Genomic DNA, 18,437 nt, shown 5'->3' with positions numbered 1-18,437 from the left:
ATTAACAACTTTGATTGGTCTCCCTTCTGCTCTCATTCTGTTCTGTGTAATCAATGTCACTGCTCAAATACTTTCTAAAGCACAAGTCCAAGTATGTCTCTTCCCTGCTTAACATCATTCATAAGTTTCTCCATCATCTACTGACCTGTTTCTCAAGTAATATTATGGCTTAAAATAAACTTCAGGCCTGGTTAAATTTCAGAATCCTGAGTTTTAACCAGACCTGCTAAATGAGAATCTTTGGAATGTGAATTCCAAGATTTTCATTTTTAGTAATCTCTTTAAGGTTATGTTTGCATGCTGAATTATGAGAACTACTGACCCACAGGACAGTTTTAAGATGGCGGACATGTTATGTGAGTGACATCATTGTTTAGCCCTTAAATTTCTAGTTCCGGATCCCTCATTGCTAACCTGCTATACGGATTTTATACCAACAGCACTGTATCACTTTTTTTTTTTACTTCAGTTTTATTTATTTATTTACAATATTGTATTGGTTTTGCCATACATTGACATGAATCTGCCATGGGTGTACATGTGTTTCACATCCTGAATTCTCCTCCCACCTCCCTCCCCATCCCATCCCTCCAGGTCATCCCAATGCACCAGCCCCGAGCATCCTGTATCATGCATCAAACCTAGACTGGTGGCTCATTTCATATGTGATAATTTACATGTTTCAATGCCATTCTCCGATATCATCCTGCCCTTGCCCTCTCCCACAGAGTCCAAAAGATTATTCTATACATTTGTGTCTCTTTTGCTGTCTCACATACAGGGTTATCTTTACCATCTTTCTAAATTCCATATATATGCGTTAATATATTGTATTGGTGTTTTTCTTTCTGGCTTACTTCACTCTGTATAAAAGGCTCCAGTTTCATCCACTTCATTAGAACTGATTCAAATGTATTATTTTTAATGGCTGAGTAGTATTCCATTGTGTATATGTACCACAGCTTTCTTATCCATTTGTCTGCTGATGGACATCTAGGTTGCTTCCATGTCCTGGCTATTAAAAACAGTGCTGTGATGAAGATTGGGGTACACGTGTCTCTTTCAATTCTGGTTTCCTTGGTGTGTATGCCCAGCAGTGGGATTTTACCAGCAAATGATGCTCTCTTCCTATTTTTGAGTTTGTTTCTTATTTTGCCCAGGCATTCTTTTTCCCTTTAATACTTTTAAAAACTCAAATTTCATATTTTGCAATCCAGCTCAGGTATAATCTCTTTCTAAAAGCTCATCTTGTGTCCTATAAACTATGATAGACTTGATCACTCCCTCTAATGACTTTCCTGCATATTATTATAACTGCCTGGGGTTCTCACAGGGTATTATGATTTATGTTTCCTCTCCTAGACTTAGAATATCTTAAATCCAGGGCCTTTGTTGTATTCTTCTCTTTAAATAAATCCCTAATAGACCTAGGACTTTAATACATTTTCCATGGATATTTGGTGGGTGATTACAGGCAAACACAGCATGCTTGGTTATGCATGCAGTGTTTTTCGTTTCTTTTTTACCTGTCAAAATTATCTCTGATACACAAGTCTGTTCATGGAGAGCTCTCCTTCTAAAATGCTTCCTAAATGACGTCTTGTCATTAAGAAAAGTAAAATCGATAATGAAGAAAATACTAATTTTTTACTCCCTGATACTCTGATGTTAGAGATTAAATTAGAAATTCAAGCTTTAAAATTGATAAGAAAATCAAGATGTGCTAGTTGTGTGCTTTCTGTTAAGAAGAAAGCTGCTTAAGCTGGTTCTAAACTGAAATTTAATTTTTAATATGTATTAAAAATTAAGGTTAGTGAAGGAAAGTCATATATTTGTTTATTCTTCTATCCTCTTAAACTCTTAATACAAAATACTTCCAACTTCTCTTTACAGAGAAAATATGCCAAATGTCTCAGCACTTTAAGTACCAGATTAGCACCTGCTTTAAGAACCTAGGAGGCACTAATTGACCTGAAAACAGCCCAACATGAGCAGCAGGCATGGAGTTAGCTCGCTTCAAAATCAAAGTCTTGTTGCCAATGTTTACCTAATGTAAATATAAGAAATGCAAATTGAATGATACCATTACTTGTGTACTAAAGTCATCTCTCATTGAGCCAGATTCTCCCTTGGAGCATCTTATTCCTTGGAACCTAGATAAGCATCCAGTGAGATGGATTAACACTCTGAAGTCACTAGGGTATCATCAAGGCTTTTTTGTTGATGATACTGTGTCCTTGGCACTGGGAAAAATCTGGCTTATCTTGTTAGTAGCAGAAAAAATGTAATTTAAGTGAGTTGCCAGGATAATTAGAGCAGGTGAGCAGTAGACAGAAATAATGCCCTGAAGAGATGAAAGAAAATACTTAGATTCTTTTTCATTTTATTTCAGTGCTACTAAATGCTACTGGTATCTGTTTATGTGTCTCTGTCAATCCTGGGTAGCAAATTAAGCGTTTAGGGAGACATTAACTCTTCCAAGCCACTTGGAGACTATTTAGTACATTTCTGCACAGTGCTAATTGACAGAGTTGTAAATGAAAACATTACAAAAATGTGATATTTATCTATACAGACTTAAGAATGTTTGAAATTCACAGGAGAATGATTCATTGTCATCTTTTTAGAAAGAAACACATTTCCAAATTCCTGTCAGTATTTAATTACATGAGAACCGTGATTCAGTAGCTTCTTATATTTAGGGGATGAAAGTGAAAGAGGAGAGCGAAAAAGTTGGCTTAAAGTTCAACATTCAGAAAACGAAGATCTTGGCATCCGGTCCCATCACTTCATGGGAAATAGATGGGGAAACAGCGAAAACAGTGTCAGACTTTATTTTGGGGGGCTCCAAAATCACTGCAGATGGTGACTGCAGCCATGAAATTAAAAGACGCTTACTCCTTGGAAGAAAAGTTATGACCAACCTAGATAGCATATTCAAAAGCAGAGACATTACTTTGCCGACTAAGTTCCGTCTAGTCAAGGCTATGGTTTTTCCAGTGGTCATGTATGGATGTGAGAGTTGGACTGTGAAGAAGGCTGAGCGCCGAAGAATTGATGCTTTTGAACTGTGGTGTTGGAGAAGACTCTTGAGAGTCCCGTGGACTGCAAGGAGATCCAACCAGTCCTTTCTGAAGGAGATCAACCCTGGGATTTCTTTGGAAGGAATGATGCTAAAGCTGAAGCTCCACTACTTTGGCCACCTCATGCGAAGAGTTGAGTCATTGGAAAAGACTCTGATGCTGGGAGGGATTGGGGGCAGGAGGAGAAGGGGACGACGGAGGATGAGATGGCTGGATGGCATCACGAACTCGATGGATGTGAGTCTGAGTGAACTCTGGGAGTTGGTGACGGACAGGGAGGCCTGGCGTGCTGCGATTCACGGGATCTCAAAGAGTCGGACGCGACTGAGTGACTGAACTGAACTGAAAGGTTCTTAGGCTAAAGAGTTTACCTTCCAAAACCTTAATAGCTCCAAAATCCATATAAATAAATTCCAAAACGTATTCAGTTGATTTTTCCAAGGAAATTTGACTACAACATATTTGATCGGTATATTTCCAGTAATCCTTCCATGTAAAATGAACCAAATGCTCCACAAAGTCTAGTCTATCAACTCCTCCCTGAATACATTTTATGCATTTGTGTTCCTACATATTTTTGCATGTATTGCCCTTAACTGGAAAGGTCATTTCTTCTTTCCTAATGAACAGTGAACTGGACCAAAACAAGTCATTTGAACAATGATGCAAGAAAAAAATATTTAAGATAGTGAAACTATTTTGTAGACACAGTGATGGTGAACAAATAATGCTATGTATTTGTCAAAACCCATAGAATATTACCAGAAACAAAATGTAAACCTTACCACATGCAAATTAAATTAGAAGGCTGATGGGTCCACAGGAAGAAGGCAACAAACTAATTTAATTCTATTATAATTGCATGAAACAACACTGAAGGAGTCAAGGAAAAGATGCTGATCTAAATATGTTTGGAAATGAGTGGTGTTTGTAAAATTAAAGGCCCAGTAAAATCTACTCTGGCCACCTGATGCAAAGAACTGTCTCACTGGAAAAGACCTTGATTCTGGGAAAGACTGAAGGCAGGAGGAGAAGGAGATGACAGAGGATGAGATGATTGGATGGCATCACCGACTCAACAGATATGAGTTTGAGCAAGCTCTGGGAGTTGGTAATAGACAGAGAGTCCTGGCATGCTGCAGTCCATGGGGTCTCAAAGAGTCAGACACAACTGAGTGACTGAACTGAAATGGACCACTGTATTCTAGTTTATAGAGTTGTTTCCTTTAAGGGTTAACAATTCTTATATCACCAACCCATGCTTATTAGAATTAAACTGCTAAGTAAATGGATGGTGCATATACATATGTGTGTGTGTGTGTGTGTGTGTGTGTGTGTGTATAGATTGGTATACACTAATGTATTTCATTATTGTCAGATAAAAAGACTTTAGAGGCAAAGACATTCCAGTCACAACGAGTACACCTAGTGCCCAGATATTCCTTCTAATATTATACTCCTATAAAAGGAACTAAGACTCCTTGGAGAAATGGCTGATTCTAGGACAGAATCAAGAAATATATAAAATGGTATACAATACCTTGTGTTCTACAATTAGAGGAGTGCACAAAAGCAATACAAAAATAATGGTAAGTAAAAGAGAAATTGGAACCAACTGAGAGAACCTCCAGTGGCCAAAGCTGAAACAACTTGTTTAGTAAAGAAGTGCTGAGTTATAACCAAAAGAATAAAATGAATAAGCATGATTCCATATAGACATAAATCAATGATTAAAAAAAAACTAATGTGGAGAATAAAGATAAATCTACCACCAGCAAAATATTGTTTTTAGTTATATAGATTTTTTTTTTTACTTTCAAGAAGGAGGTATGCAACACCCCAGTTATTAGTTCTGGGCTGCATTAGTGAAATCATAAGAATTCAGAAGAATGAGAAGAATTCAGAAAAATCAGAAGACATTACTATGAACAATTACCCATCAACAAATTAAGTAAAAGAAGAAAAGTAGATAAACTTCTAGAAACATAGCTACATAGGATAATAAAATATCTAAAGAAACCAGTAATGAGTAAGGAATTTAATCTGTAGCAAAAACCTACCAACAATAAGCCCACTACTTGATGTCTTTACTGATGAATTTTACTGAGTATTTAAAGAACACCAATGCCTCTCAAAGTCTTCCAAACAAATTGAAGAAGAAGGTATATTTACAAATTTAACCACACCAGCTAAAAAAGAAAAGAAGTAAACAATAGAATGAAAAAGCAATCTACAGAATGGGAGAACATCAAATTGTATATCAGATAAGATGCTTTTATCTAAAATATATAAGCAACACCTACAACTTAATATCAAAAAACTAGGAATCCAAAAAAAATTGAGATAAGGACTTGAATAGACATGTCTCCAAAGGAGACATGCATATTTCCAACAGATATATGAAAAACTGTTCAACATCACCTAGCATCAGGAAAATGAAAAGCAAAACCATAGTGAGACATTACTTTACATGTGTTATGATGGCTACTATCAAGAAAAGAAAGAAAGGGAAAGAAAGAAAATGGTAAGTACTCCTTCCCGAGGATGTTAAGAAATCGTAACCCTTGTACATTGTTGCAGAGAAGGTAAAATGGTGTTGCCACTGTGGAAAACAGTATGGAACTTCTTCAAAAAATCAAAAATAGAACTACTGTAAGATATAGCAACCCCACTTCAGAGTATACATTTAAAAGATTTGAAAGCCAAATCTCAAAGGGTTATCTGCATTCTCATGCGCATTGCAGTATTACTCACAACAGCCATCAGTGTAAACAATCTATTCATTGATGGATAAATGGATAAAGAAAATGTGATATATAATTAAATGAAATATTATTCAGTCTTAAAAAAAAGAAAAAAAATCTTCTCATAAGGGACAGCAGAAGGAACCTGGAGGATATTATACTAAGTGAACTTAGCCAGTTACAAAGGACAAACACCACAGGATCCTATTTATGCTAGGTGTCTAAAATAGTCAGACTCATATATGGGAGAGAATAGAATGTTGGTTACCAGGGCCTGGGAGAGAGAGAAATGGAGATTTGTTGTTCAACATTACAAAGTTTCAATTATTCAGTATAAATAATTTCTAGAGACCTCCTGCACAACACAGTGCCAATAGTTAATACTGTACTGAAGACTCAAAATTTTGTATTGAGAGCTTGCATCTCAAGTTGTCTTCACACACAAACAAATGCACACACAAATAAATAGGAAAAAGGAAAGGTTTGGAGGTGACAGATATAGCTATTATCTTGATTGTGCTGATGGTTTCATAGGTAAGAGGATATGTACAAATCCACAAAATCGTATATATTAAATATGTCCCATTTTGTGTAATAACTGTATTTCAATTAGGCTGTTTTAAAAATGAGTAATGAACCTACCACTAAAAACATTTATAAAACAAAGAATCCTCTAATATATTTCTGAAAACAAAAAGGGCACTTCTACAAAAAAAATGTTTAGATTCACAAATGACTTCAACATCATCTGTGACAAGTGGAGGAATATTCTGAAGTAAAATCTTCAAAGTGCTATATGAATGGAACCTCAAACCTATACTTTATAGGCAGTGGAAGTTTTATTTAATTGTAAGGGGAAACTATTCTGAGAAATATAAGGTCTCAGAATGCTTAATTTATTTGAAAAAAATTTTTATAGAAGGTATTCATAGAATTTATCATCTAAACTAAACTTCCTAACATTAATTTTAATTACAAATAATAATTAATGTTTATAATTTATTGTTCCAAAGGAAAACTAGTTCTGTTCCATTCAAACTCTAGCAAAAAAAACTGGCCCATTTCTGGGATACACACTCTTTCAAGGAGAGAAAAATTGAGATGAAAGTCTATGAGCAGAAATATGATATGTAAAGAAATCAGTAAAATGTTATTTCCTACAACAGAGTGCCAAAACATTACACTGTATTCCAGAACTGAAATTCCAGATGGTAATAATGCAGCTAGTAACAATGGTAGACAGAAGATGGGGAAACAAGAGTGAGGTGAATATGTTTTCAATTGGTGGTTTCATTTAACTACATCTCATTGCATAAATTATATAATTGTAAGACATACATAAACAAAAGAATGACTTCCGATAATTTAGGGGAAAAACAAGAAAAATTAGAACAGAGCACATGGTTTTCACAGCAACTGAATAGTCAACCCATCCAATGAAAGACAGAAAAGAAAAAATATAGGTAAAAGTAATGTATACAGAAGCACATATGAGGGGAAAATATGGTATATCACAATCACTGTAATAAATTGATGAAATATACTATATAAAATCAGGAAAGAAATCTCTCTCTCTCTCACACACACACACACAGACACATATACACACACACACAGATCCATCTCAGATCCATCAATTTGCCCCAAGAAATAGTAAAGCAAATATCTACACAGAAATGGGGAACAACTAAGAAACTGAAAAAAGTTATGCAGGGAAATATAAACCAAAAAACTGGGAAGCAGTTTTAATATCAAGCAATATAGAATATTATAAAGATATAAAAAAGAAACTAAACATGTTATATACAATAAAAGAAAACTACCATGAATACTTATATTTAACACACACCTACACATATGCGCACATATCACACATCTCAAAGTATATGAGGTAACAATTTCCAGAGCTATAAGAGAAATAGTAATAGAAATAGATAAATAGTAATTGAGAATTTTAACAAAACCTCAGGAAATATCAGGCAGAAATACACAAAAAATATTGAAAAATATAATAGTAGAATTAATAAAAATCCTGGAAGTATATTCAAGGACTTACATCCAAGAGAAAACAGTTTTGAACACGCTTAGAATATTCTCAATAAAACTAATGCATGCTAAGCCATAAAGAATGTTTTAATGTTTCAAATAAATTAAACCTCTGCTTTTTAAGTTTTCTGAATGTAAAGCAATAAAATTAACTCAGAAAGAAAAAAGATGTTAGCTAGATTGATGTATGCAGATACATATTTATACAAATTCATAGTTTCAATATCATTTGTGGCCTTCAATTTAAAAACTACATAACAAAAGCCATCCTCAATGAAATCAGTTATTTTAACAAATGATTTCATTACCTTACAGCACACAATTTCATGCATGTACATTTTAACTAGTCTTCTCTTATTGGATATTAGATAGCTTGCCACATGCTTATATACAAAGCTTTATAACATTTCTTAGTGTTTTGTGTGTGTATGTGTGTGATGATAATCCTTGAAGGAACTGCCCAGTTATTAGATATGAACTGTTATTCTTATATCCATAAGACTTCTGTAACAAAAATAGCTCATACCAATTTATAATTGTTTTATCATTGCCTCTTATCAATGTCAAAATGATTTTTTATTACCAGAAACAACAGATATTATTATTGTTTAATTTGAATCCTCAGGCTTCATATAATTGACAAGCAACATATGTATCTTCACTTAAGTAATGCTACCTGAGGCGGTTTTATTCTCAAACAATAAAGGGGGCCATTTCTTGGTTTGCTTTCTTAATGTTACTGGATTCTTAACTACGAATATATCTCAGTGCTCTTTTCTCCATCTCCTCTCCATCATCCTGATATACTGTGATATACTATGATCATAATATACTATGTTAATGCAGGCAGGTGTGCTAAGTTGCTCAGTCCTATCCAACGCTTTGCAACCCCATGGACTATAGCCTGCTGGGCTCCTCTGTCCATGATATTTTCTAGGCAAGAATAATAGAGTGGGTAGCCATTTCCTCCTCCAGGGGATCTTTCTGACCCAGGGATGAAACTCAGTCTCTTGCATCTCCATTCTTTACCACTATACCATGTAGGAAGCCCCTAATTATATACTCATAACTCCCAAATGCACTCCTTCTAAACCTCTCCTATGAATTCCAAAGCCACAGTCTAAGTTTGCTTGTTTCTTCTACTGTGACCCAGTGGACTATAGCCTACCAGGCTCCTCTGTCCATGGGATTCTCCAGGCAAGAGAACTGGAGTGGGTTGCCATTTCCTTCTCCAGGAGATCTTCCCAACCCAGGGATTGAAACCGGGTCTCCCTCATTGCAGGCAGATGCTTTACCATCTGAGCCACCAGGGAAGCTCTTGATGACTGTAAGCTTTATCAAATTTATTATTTCCAAACTGAAGTTCTGGTCTTTACCCTAAACTTGCTTCTCACCAGTTTTTCCTTAGTAAAGGGCAATACAATCCACCCAAATACCAAGTTAGAAACAACAGCATGCTTCATTCCTCTATCTGGCCCTCACCCCTCAATTCAATGTCAGTTCCATCCTTTCTGACTCTACAATGTGTTCTGATTCATTTTACTTCTGTACATCTCTCCGGGCAACACTCTCATCCAAGCCAAAATCAATTCCTGGACCATTGCCAAAGCCTCTTAACTGCTTTCTTCACTGACTATCTCATACATTCTTTACTGGAGAGTGATTTTTGAAAAATGTGATTTACATCATGCCAGTCAACTTCTTAAAATCTTGTAATAGCTTTCCATTAGATTTTGAATATAATCCAAATTCCTCGACGTGACCTAGCAACCCAGCCCCAATGTTTTTCTGAACTTTATTTCTGGAGGCTTTCCGTTTCTCAGTGGGCTCCAGCAACAACACTCTCTGTTACTTCCTAAAACATGTCAGTCCTTGCTTGAAGTCTTGCCTGGTTATTCATTCTCTTTACCTGAAATATTCTTCTAGGTTTTGATCTGCTTTCTTTTTACCTTTCAGACAAACCTTAATAACCCAGTGATGTTTATATCTCTCCCTTACTTTCTAGATTCTTTGGTAGCATTTGTTTTCTTATCATTTAATATAATTTACTATTGTTCTTTCTAGTTTTAGGTTTGTTTTGTTAATGTTGTCTTTTAATTTGCACAATTTTTGCTTCTTCTTTTACTACAATATAGGGCAAGAAGAGTAGAGTTTGTATTTACCTTGTTCCGGACTGTGAACAATTGTTTATTGTTTACTACAGTATATGGCAGAGAGTGAATGCTTAAATTATTAAATACAATTTGACTATATGAAAGACATTTCTGTGGACATTAAACAATAATGTATACTTTAAATATACTTATAATTTTATTGTAAAAATTCTTATAAGTAGAATGGCAAGAATAAAAATATGTTTTATTTTGTTTTTATCCCAATTTTCCTTGAGCATTGTCTATATTTATTTTCTTTTAGTTTTACTGAGATTTAATTGACAAATAAAATAGTAAGATATTTGAAGTGTACTTCATAATGATTTTATATATGTATACATTGTAAAAAGATCCCCCCATTAGTTAATTAGCACACCTATCACCTTAACTTTTTGTTTATTTCTTATTTTTAGTGAGAGTTCTCGGTTAGAAATTTGAAATATACAACTCAGTGTTATCAACTATAATCATCATGTTCTTAGACCTTATTTCTCTTATAAATGAAAGATTGTGCCCTTTCTATTTTGCATGTTCTCTGTTCATTTTTTAAAAGCTAACAGTTTCATTCATTTTTTAATACAAAGCTTAAATATTTTTATTATTATTTCTAAAACTTCCAATGGAATATTTAAAAATTTTAACTTCTCAAGTGTTTTAGAAAACAGTATAAAAATTTCATCTGCATCACTTCTTTTTTCAAACATTTTATTGCTTAAAAATGTATTATTTCCTCATTATGAATCCTGCTTGTTTCTACTAAACATATTTTAGCTACTTTATACTGTTTCTATTACATGTTTCATTTTTACATCCAAATTAATAATTTAATAACTCCTCTAGCATTAACATAGCATTTTCAGAGATGTTCAGAGATGTTCAAAATTATGTTATGAATTCCAAAATCTTCAATTTATTTCTTTAGATTTTGAATGTAAACAGATATATCAACTGCAAATTATAATATCTCCTTTTTTCAGTAGTAGTTTGTCTTCTAAATTTTACATTTCTGGAAATATCTCAAAAAGTCTTGCAAGTGGTTTGAATTTGGAAATACCATTTTATGAACATTTTCTCTCTAAGCCACATAAATGGCACTCCATTATTTTTTCTACTTGAATATTTTAGAGTTGATTTAATGGAGTAAGTTATTTTCATAATATACTGGTATTAGTACTACCGGGTTTTTCTTCTTATCATTAAAATTCAAAATTCAAAATTTGCATCAAATGTGCTTAGTAATGTTGTTAATTTATTTTTGATAATACTTGATAAGCCTTTGCAATTGTGGTTATTCAACAATCTTTACCTCAAGAGTATTTGGCTTCCTTTTAGTTATATCTTTGATCATTGTTCATTTCTCAGATCTCCTCCTTTCTAATTTTGTAATACTTTTACATGTATTCTTTTATTACTTTTTATTACTCATTCTTTTATCATCTCATTTCTTAAAGTCTATAACTTCTGGACAATATTTCCATCTTCTCCTTTACTGAGTCTAATTATGAAACATCTATATTATTGGCTCAATTCTACTTTTCAATTTGGCATTGCTATTTTTATATCTATACACTCTCTCCTGAGTTCAGATAGTATATTATTTACAGCAATAATTTTATATAAAATATTTTAATCTTCAATTTTAATCTAAATGTATTATGAGTTGATACAACTGTTTCTGTAAAAAGATGTTGTGTGATACCTGACAGTTCCTTTTTCAAAAACTTTTGTATTATTGCATGTATCTGATGCTTTTCCTATATTCATTCCCACAGAATAAAGTTTGTTTTTGCTGTATATCAAGATTTAACTTGATCTAAATCCTTAATGTTAGGGTTCATTATTCATAATGCCTTAGGTCACACAAGAGGGTATTACATTTGATTGAAATATGTGTGTACACACATACAGATTTATATCTTTGTCACCCAACCCCAAAATTTTAGAAGCCTTTATGAAACTGAGATACAAGGTTATAGCCAGTGGCCATAAGAAATAGGTCCTGAGGCCTGAAGACTTTGTCTCATTTAATGCAGACCATATAGATCATCCTGGAGAAAGAAATGGCAATCCACTCCAGCACTCTTGCCTGGAAAATCCCATGGACAGAGGAGCCTGATAGGCTATAGTCCATGGGGTCACAAAGAGTCGGACAGGACTGAGTGACTTCACTTTCACTTTCACTTTCATATAGATCATACTCAGATTTTTGCTTCCCCGTTGGATTACATAATATGATATTGCCCCCATAGAATTTTCTAGAAACATAACTAGAAGGATAAATTTTTGGCCTTTGAAGTTGTAAAGCAAATTTTGGTAGGATATAATTTTGAAAATGTAATTGATAAGAATTTTCATTCTTCCCATCACCCAGGCCCTATCATCAATAGACTAGATAATTTAAGAGGTCTGAAAGATAAATTAGAAAATAAATCAAGATTTAGAAGTGGTTAGGGCTTTTATGAAGTCACTCTGCTTCCTGGCCCTCAATGTCATATTTAACATTTAACCCACATGATAGGTACCAACAATTTGAGAAGCCAAGGACGCGGACACATCAAACTGTACACCTTTCCCCTCTGGACAACTGAGAAAGAATTCAGTCATTATCACTATGGCTGAGCTGAATAACTGAATGTTCCAGTGATACTGAAGAAGAGGAAAATTGCTCTGAGGAGAGGAACAATTGTTCTATAGTAGTCACAAAGCTGTAATGAGGGGACTCTGTAGCAGAGTGGCCTAGATCTAAGATGGCAATATAATTTGCCAACCAAACTAAGGTACTTTAGGATAAATCAGAAGTACTGTTAGTAATTGGGCTTCTCTGGTGGCTCAATGATAAAGAATACTCTTGACAATACAGGAGACACAGGTTCAGTGTCTGGTTTGGGAAGATGCCCTGCAGAAGGAAATGGCAACAAACTCCAATATTCTTGCCTGGGAAATCCCATGGACAGAGGAGTCTAGCAGGCTACAGTCCATGGAGTCTCAAAAGAGTTGGACATGACTTAGTAACTAAACAACAGCAACTATTAGTGATCAAGCTGGTGCAAAAGGCATTTACCATCCCAACAAAACCAGGATATATGGTCACTCTCCTAGGCTCTACAAGTGGAGAACTAGTAGGAACACAGATTATTTGTTGGGGACAGTTTACTACATCTGCAAGAAAAGTGCAGTGAAACATCTCAAGGCACCATAGTTGGATACATAATTGACATTTTAATCTACTCAAAGTCTGGCCCTGCCTACCAGGACAGATGAGTTTCCTAGAAATATAGTCTCTCTGCCTCGGTGACCCTTATGTTCAACCAGAGTAAGATAACATGAAGAGTGTGAGTCTCAGTTGACCAAGTTTTATTTTACTTTTTTTCCAAATTGGTGAGTTTATTTGAACAGATATGATTAACCCATTTTAAATGGAGTATCAATACAGTAATTAGGTTCAGTTAAAAAAAAATGGTTTTGATTATCTCAGTAAATTTTATCTCATATTAAACATATTGAAATGTTAATGAATCCACCTGCTGATGCAGGAAACACAGATTCAGTCCCTAGTTTGGGAAGATCCCCTGGAGGAGGAAATGGCAACCCACTCCAATATTCTTGCCTGGAGAATCCCAAGAGGAGACTGGTGGGCTACAGTCCACGGGGTTGTAAAAGAGTCAGATAGCACTTAGTGAGTAAACAGCAAACAACAACAGTGGTAACTGAGAATGAAGTAAGTCAGTGTCCTCATTTTTCAATGGAGGAATTAGTTATCTTTGTTTCTAGTTTTTTGTCTGGTGTGCATAGCTAGTTCAAATATAGGTCAGAAAGAGGTGCTATCACTGATTATTTCAGAGATGATGGTATATTCTATACCTTTGGACCTGATCCTTCACCCTTGGAGTTAGAACTTGACTAACAAAATGTTTGGAGTGGACATCTTCTATTCAGTTCCCAAGCAAGCTCTTTCTATTTATGGGTAGTGGATGGTCCATTGACTTTTCCCTTAATTTAGTAGTAGCTATATACCACGTTGTTGTTCTTATTTAGTCATTAAGTCGTGTCTGACTCTTTTGCGACCTCATGGACTGTAGCCCACCAAACTCCTCTGTCCAGGATTTCCCATGCAAGAATACTGGAGTAGGTAGCCATTTCTTTCTCCAGCGGATTTTCCTAACCCAGGATTGAACCTGAGTCTCCTGCATTGCAGGCAGATTCTTTACCAATTGAGCCACCAGTGAAGCCCATAGCTATACCCTACCTAGGAGAAATTCCTCAAAATTCTGCTGCATGGCTCCTCTGCTTCTTTTGCCAATACAATGCCAATTTCCTCTCTAGTTTTATTTGCATTTTTGTGTTTAATCCATACTTGAAAAGAAGGTAAAATGGACTAAACATTTCATTTCATAACCCAGACATCATCATAAATTCTGTTTGGGAAGATAATCCAAATCTAACTGAAATACTATTGTGTTTCCAAGACTCCTTTATCAATACAAAGGCAATGAGCTTGATGGAAGCACCTGTAGAACAGATGTGGATTCTATAAGGGGAAAGGATACTGATATATAAGGGGCATGGCAAAGATATCTATAGAGTCATATTTTTGTTGAGTTATCTCTCATTTGGCCAGCTAGACTCTAGAGCGGTTTTGTGATGATTTTCCCCCAGCACTTATTTATAGAGGCCTTGGTGAGCTGCCATACTGAAACTTCCTGAAACAGTACTTGAATATAGCTGGCCACATAAAGTCAGTTTGAGAGGGAAAAAAAAAAAAAGTTTTTTTTCTAAGTGTCAAGAAATATATTTCCTATTTGAGATAGTAATATTATGATACATTTTATCACATCAGGAGGTAAGGTGTCTTTCAAATATAAAAAACCTCCTTAAAATGAACCATGTGCCATATAGTGTATTTTAATGCTACATTAGCAAAGCCTGTCTAATAGTGTCAAGAAATCTAATATTACTGAAACAAAATGCTTGTAGGAATTATGAGCTTGAATATTAAGTGCTAAGAACTCTTCAGTTTAATGAATAAAAGAATTATCTTGTCACTAAGGGAATAAATTCAAGCCAATAAGCACCATACACTGTAGGTCTGAGTGAAAATAATTATTTCCTTTGAGAAAATCAAAATAGATACTTGAAACCTGTAACCTGCATTAGATTTGTTTTTTCTCTAAATCCTGCATGGATTTTTTAAACACCTTTCCAAAGTAGTCTATAATTTAGTTTTCATACAGTTATAGTACAAGTCATTAAATTAACCGTCATTTCTGCCAGCACATGCATTCAGTAAACTGAACTTTTTCCTGACTATCCTAGACAAAGTATGTGCTCTTCTGGAGCTTTTTATAATAAGTGCTTTTCTGGAACTATCTAAACAAATTTATTAGAGGTTTAATTCCTTCAGAGATAAGAATTTAGAGAAATGAAAACTATATCAAAGAGTCACAAGAGTCTATATTTGTAAGATTATAGCTGTTTCCACTTATGCACCATCTTGCAGGATATATTCAACAAGATAGGACAAATTTAAATGCACCTGCTGAAGGAGATGGGACTAGATACAAATTGGTGGTACTTTAATAAATAGATGGTTAGATTTAGCAATGGGTACCTGTGTGAGCCAATCTCCCAAGTGTGCACCAAAGGGTAAAGGGAACTCAAGGAACTGAACCAGGGGATACTAGAAAAAAATACTCTCACCTATACTAATAGAATGGGCTTCCCAGATGGCTCTAGTGGTAAACAACCCACTTGTCAGAGCAGAAGACACCGGTTCGATTCCTGGATAGGGAAGATCCCCTGGAGGAGGGCATAGCAAACCACTTCATCATTCTTGCCTAGAGAATTTCATGGACAGAGGAGCCTGGTGGGCTACAGTCCAAAGGGTTACAAAGAGTCTCACACAACTGAAGCAACTTAGCACACATACATACTAATAGAATGTTCTGGTTTTATATTACTAGGCAATCAAATATATTTTTTGTTGTATTAAAAGTCAGCTCTTGCTGTTGATATACGTCTTATTCAGTTTTGAAACTTCAAAAGGCAGCAAATATTTCAGAAGAGCATTGACCCATGTATACGAGAATGTCTTCAGATAGGCTGTTGGATAGCCAGCCACCCACTACTCAATTATTCAATGCAATAAGGACCTACAAAACATTCCTTTCAGACTGGAGAATTACAGTTAAGGCATGTAAGAAGAGTCATAAAATGAAAGTAGTGTATTTGATTAAGCACATGGCAGACTCAAGAGAAAGACAAAAGAAATGGAGAAGAGACAAACTGCCTGTATTAGACACAGTCATTAGAAAATTAGATCTAGAAAGACACATGAGAGGCTCTCAGACTATTTTTTACATACAATAATCAAGAGAATAAAATTTAAAGGGCCGGAATTGGGTAAAAGTAATTGGATAAAACAGTTTCAGCTGTTAAAAGGAATTAGGATGGTGTTTAGAAATATCCTAACGTTTAATGGTCCAGATCTTTTGATGGAAATAAGTAAAGACAAAATTGATTTGAAATATATTTTTTAAGTTACTAAAGTTTTTTTTTTTTCTTTTTTTATGCCTGCCTAAGAGATAGCATGTCACTGTGGTAAGCATCATGTGATTCAGAAGCTGCCAATAGGGTTGGATGCTTTGTTTTGCCTCTATAAGGTCATGCTGTCCTCAGGCAAGTTACCTATTCACTTGTATCTTAGTTTTCTCAATTGTAGAATAAAGACACTTATGCTAATTAGCTCAGATAGTTGTTGGGAGCAAATTGTTTAATCTAAAATGCTTAGGTTAATGCTTGACGCCTAGAAACCATGTGAATAATAATTGGAAATACTGTTATATTCATTGCAATTTATTTTAGCTTTATTTTAATATTTAAAGCTAACATGCAAATAGTGCTAAATGATATATTAAAGAAGTGAAAAAGAGAGAGAAGACTGGTATGTTTATAGGATTTCTTATTTTAGATTTCTTTTTGAACACCTTATAAATAAGGCAACATTTGAACAGAGATCTTAAAGGAATAATAGAGTAAGCCTACACATATTTGCAGGAAAATTATTTAAAGGAGAAGAAATATTAGGTAGAAACAGTGAGGACAGAATAAACTAGAAGAATGGTGACAGAAGGTGAGTTCTGGAACGTGAGATAGACCACGTTCCGACTTTTAGTTTAGGTTGCTAAGTCACTTCAGTCGTGTCCGACTCTGTGCGACCCCACAGACGGCAGCCCACCAGGCTCCCCCGTCCCTGGGATTCTCCAGGCAAGAACACTGGAGTGGGTTGCCATTTCCTTCTCCTGGAATTTTATTGTTAGTTTGAAAAAAAACTTTTGGAGTTTCAGGGCATGATAGTAACATGACACTTTAAGAAGGTGTCATGAACTGTTATGCGGAATATGTATTGTGATGGAAAATAACATAAGTAAGAAGACTTGTTAGAGCTGTTGAGTAATCCAGACAAAACATAATCTGAGTGGAAGAATAAAAGTAATGAGAATTAGGTCCTTTGGGCAGCAACAGTTTGAACAGTAAAAAGAAAATTCCAAGAAAATGTATTATCTAAATTTTTTATATCTTAAAATAGGAGAATATTGGATAGCTATTTTGTGTATGTTCCTAGGACATTATGAACATCATTGTGGCTGTTATATATTGCATTTAGGATGTTTTGTATCAGAGGAGACTAGTGAATGGCCAAACCTATGACCTGGCACTCATTTTACACAAACTTTCAAACCAGACATTTTTGAACAGGTTACTACTCTGGTTTACCTATTATATATAAAAATAGTGTTGTGGAAAATAGTAGAAACACTGGTGAAATGCAAATAGATTCTGGATGCTAGTTAATAATAATATGTCTATATCACTATACTTTTCATTTTGGCAAAGAAACCATAGTTATGATGGTAAGCAGAATAATGGCCCCCTTCCCAAAGCTGTCTGCATTCTAATCTCTGGAACCTGTGAATACATGATGTTAGGTGGCAAAGGAGAATTATGGCAGCAGATGGTATGAGGTTTGCTAATAGAGTGACTTTAAATTAGGGGGAGTGACCTCAGTTAACCAGGTGGACCCAGTGTAATTACAGGTCCGTTAAATACAAAGGAGGGCAGGAGGCTCAGTATTAAGTTAGGCAGAATGATCAAGATCCGTGGTAGGTAGGGAAACTTTCTCCCCCCTACGCCTCTTGTGAATTAGGTTTTGGGGTACACAGTAAAGACTAAACAGCATTTGGGCTTGAGGTAGAAGATTAAAACAGCTTAGAGAGAGACAGAAATGAGGGTCAGAATTTGCCTCCTGCATTGGCTTGAATTGCTTCCTAAATTGTTTTTTAGGAAACTTCAATTCAAAATTATCATTATGCCATTAAGGCATATTTGGGGCTGCCTATCCTGGGCCACAACAT

This window comes from Ovis canadensis, chromosome 10 (genome assembly GCF_042477335.2).
Source record: "Ovis canadensis isolate MfBH-ARS-UI-01 breed Bighorn chromosome 10, ARS-UI_OviCan_v2, whole genome shotgun sequence".
NCBI lineage: Eukaryota > Metazoa > Chordata > Mammalia > Artiodactyla > Bovidae > Ovis > Ovis canadensis.
The sequence above is the reverse complement of the archived record's forward strand: the minus strand, read 5'-3'. Positions refer to the sequence as shown.